Source organism: Balaenoptera acutorostrata, chromosome X, assembly GCF_949987535.1.
Source record: "Balaenoptera acutorostrata chromosome X, mBalAcu1.1, whole genome shotgun sequence".
Lineage (NCBI taxonomy): Eukaryota > Metazoa > Chordata > Mammalia > Artiodactyla > Balaenopteridae > Balaenoptera > Balaenoptera acutorostrata.
This window is the reverse complement of record NC_080085.1, coordinates 31,972,703-31,976,628: the sequence shown is the minus strand read 5'-3', so window position 1 is coordinate 31,976,628 and position 3,926 is coordinate 31,972,703. Positions and strand designations below refer to the sequence as shown.

At 39.3% G+C, this 3,926-nt stretch overlaps 1 pseudogene; it reads right to left on the bottom strand.

Moving 5' to 3' along the window:
* Positions 1-1,632: 1,632 nt before the first annotated feature.
* LOC103004333 (melanoma-associated antigen B16-like) lies at positions 1,633-2,333 on the bottom strand (annotated as a pseudogene).
* Positions 2,334-3,926: the final 1,593 nt, after the last annotated feature.

The window sequence follows — 3,926 nt, the reverse complement described above, 5'->3', positions numbered from 1 at the left end:
AAAAAAAGCAAACAGTTTCTGCATGAGTTCAGATGCACTGGGACGAGAATACAGGTCACATTCCATTCCTGTTCCAGGTGAGAATTTCTCTCTGGTTTGCTTGGGATCCAAAAGTAACAGCTAACAGCAGTTTACCATCCCAGACATTTGGGTTTTAACACTGAGACACATCATCTGGGGGTCTGGTCCCTGCTCACGATGCCATCAGCCTCATCTGGCTCACCATTCAGTTTCATGTAAAATTAACTACCACTGAAGGACTTGAAGTTTCTTTTTCCCCATCCCTTAATTTTATTTATTTATTCATTTTAAAATTTCTTTTAGAATTATATTCTTCTATTATTTTTAAAATTTTTTAGGAAGATTGTATTTTTTTTAATTAAAAACATTTATATACAATTGTAAAGGTTACTTTCCATTTTCAGTTGTTATAAGATATTGGCTATATTCTCCATGTTGTACAATACTTCCTTGAGCCTATCTTACACCCAATAGTTTGTGCCTCCCAATCCTCCACCCCTATATTGTCCCCCCACCTTCCACTGGTAACTACTAGTTTGTTCTCTATATCTGTAAGTCTGCTTCTTAGTTTCTCTCTTAGTTTCCCAAAGTCCCAAACCACCACACTTAACTGCATTACCACGCTGACAGTCTCATAGGACTGTCCACTTCTACCCACTCACTCCTTCAGTTTACTAGTCTTTAGGAATTAGAAGATTCCATAATTGTCCTTAAAGGATTATTGGTTCCATATGTTAAAACTCTATTGGCAGGTCCTGAGTCATTAATCCTGGCAATTCCAGGACTAGTGCGGTGCTTTCCGAAGAGCAGCTGTTCAGTGAAGGTTTGGAGAATAAACGATCCAATACATATGAGGTCTAATTTATTAACATTTATTTCATATACATTCTTGAAAGAACTAAGCAAATTCATGTACCTATCATTTAATTTTATAAAACAAGCATTAAAAAAGATAAGAAGAGGGGGGTGATGGAGGGATGAATTGGGAGATTGGGATTGCCATATATACACTAATATGTATAAAATGGATAACTAATAAGAACCTGCTGTATAAAAAAATAAAATAAATAAAATAAAATTCAAGAAAAAATAAGAAAACTAAGATTTCAGTATCTCTTTTATTTATCTTTTGATTCCCTCTATCTTAAAGCTGATTTCTTTCACATTTGCAAGGAAATGCCTATAGCAGTATCATGTTATCTTGTTCCAGATGACAAAATAAGATGTATGGTTTCACAATTTATTTATAAAATGAAAAAGCTCTTACAATTAAACCTCATTATAGAATTAAATGCATAACCAACATCATTCATAAACTTAAAGGTTTTGAAGGTAATTAAATCTATATTAAAAGAAATATTTGAATAATACATATATCAAAAAAAGAATAAATTTTCAAGTTACACATATAAAACAGGAACACATAGGCATATATACTGTTCTCCTTTCAGCCCCACCTCAGACCTAAATTCTACCAGCACTAACTGCCTCTTCCAACAATGCATGAAGAAAGTATCCCTGACTCCCCTAGGTGTGGGAGAAGCTGCTAGCCTTGGCACTAGAACTTGCAGTGGCTACAGAAGGAGAGACAGCCCTGCCTGAAATTCTGGCTCAGGCTCTCTCTTCTTCATCTTGCAGAGCATCCTCATACTGAGATGGGAAAGAACTTGGGTCAGTCCCATGAACCTTGGCCAGAAACTCCAGGACCTTCGTCTTGGTGGTTTCAGCGTGGGCTCTGGGGCCCCACAGGAACTCAAATTGCGCAAGATCAGTGTTGGCCACCTGCCGGTACTCCAGGTATTTTTCCTTCACGAATTCTTTGGTGATGAGCTCCCTGGGCTCCCCAAAGATGAAGTGCTTCCTCCCAGAATATAACCTGGTCACATTCAGAACTTCCCAGACATCGTCTTCGGTAGCACAGTTGCCCTTTACGAAGATCACACCCAGGATAAGTATCAGGATGCCAGTCTTGGGCATGCCCACTTCACCGTGCAGCTTCCCATCATAGGTAAGGCCAATTTGATGAGGAGGCAATAGTGGTGGTTGGCGGGATCCACTTCCTTCAGATCAAGGTGAAAGATCATCTCCAAGCACTCAGAGGCTCTCAGGAGGATCTCAGGGAAGTGGACTTGGCAATCTTTGATGACAATCTCCAACATATCTGCCTTTGTTATTGGCTCTTTCATTTGATACTTGAGCAGCAGGAAATTCACCAACAGAGCCACTTCCTTATCTAGAGCATCTATGGGCAAATTCTTGGGGTCTAGCACAGCCTGTGAGATGCCTGGACTATGCTCTTCTTCTTGGATCATGGAGCCCTCATCTCATTTGCTGGATGAGGTGGCTGTGATGGCAGTGGGAGATGCATAGAAACTCTGAGGACCCTCAGGAGTGGGTCCTCAAATACTTGCAAATGAAGCAACTGACAAAGGATTAATCTCCAAAATTTACAAGCAGCTCATGCAGCTCAATATCAAAAAAACAAATAACCCAATCCAAAAATGGGCAGAAGACCTAAATAGACATTTCTCCAAAGAAGATATACAGATAGTCAACAAGCTCATGAAAGGATGCTCAACATCACTAATCATTAGAGAAATGCAAATCAAAACTACAATGAGGTATCACCTCACACCAGTCAGAATGGCCATCATCAAAAAATCTACAAACAATAAATGCTGGAGAGGGTGTGGAGAAAAGGGAACCCTCTTGCACTGTTGGTGGGAATGTAAATTGATACAGCCACTATGGAGAACAATATGGAGGTTGCTTCAAAAACTAAAACTAGAACTACCATATGACCCAGCAATCCCACTACTGGGCATATACCCTGAGAAAGCCATAATTCAAAAAGAGTCATGGACCACAGTGTTCATTGCAGCACTATTTACAATAGCCAGGACATGGAAGCAACCTACGTGTCCATCGACAGATGAATGGATACAGAAGATGTGGCACATATATACAATGGAATATTACTCAGCCATAAACAGAAACGAAATTGAGTTATTTGTAGTGAGGTGGATGGACCTAGAGACTGTCATACAGAGTGAAGTAAGTCAGAAAGAGAAAAACAAATACTGTATGCTAACACATATATATGGAATCTAAAAAAAAAAAAAATGGTTCTGAAGAACCTAGGGACAGGACAGGAATAAAGACACAGACCTACTAGAGAATGGACATGAGGACATGGGGAGGGGCAAGGGTAAGCTGGGACAAAGTGTGAGAGTGGCATGGACATATATATACTACCAAATGTAAAATAGATAGTTAGTGGGAAGCAGCTGCATAGCACAGGGAGATCAGCTCAGTGCTTTCTGACTACCTAGAGGGGTGGGATAGGGAGGATGGGAGGGAGATGCAAGAGGGAGGAGATATGGGGATATATGTATATGTATAGCTGATTCACTGCGTTATAAAAAGCAGAAACTAACACACCATTGTAAAGCAATTATACTCCAATAAAGATGTTTAAAAAAAAAAAAAAGAGATAAAGGAAAAAAAAATCTATAGTAACCAAGATCTTGTGGCATTAAGTTCAGGCATAGGCAAATAAACCAAAGTAATCAAATAGAGTGTCTCCAAACAGACCCACTTGTACATGGTTGCTTGATTTATTAAAAATGTGCCATTGCAGAGAAGTGGGGAAAGAGCAGTATTTTTATGAAGAAATGACAGCAGAACAGTTGGCTCTAGAAGAATTCAGACCAGGGCTCTAGTCCCAGGTCTGTCATATTCTAGCCCTGTGAACATGGGCACATTACCAAACTTTATGAGCCTCAGGCCCTTCATCTATTAAGTGAGTTCAATAAGCCCTGTCTTCTAGGACTGTTGGAATATATGTAATATATATAAAGCACATATCACAGTGACTGGCATATCTTAGATGATTAATAGTTTAT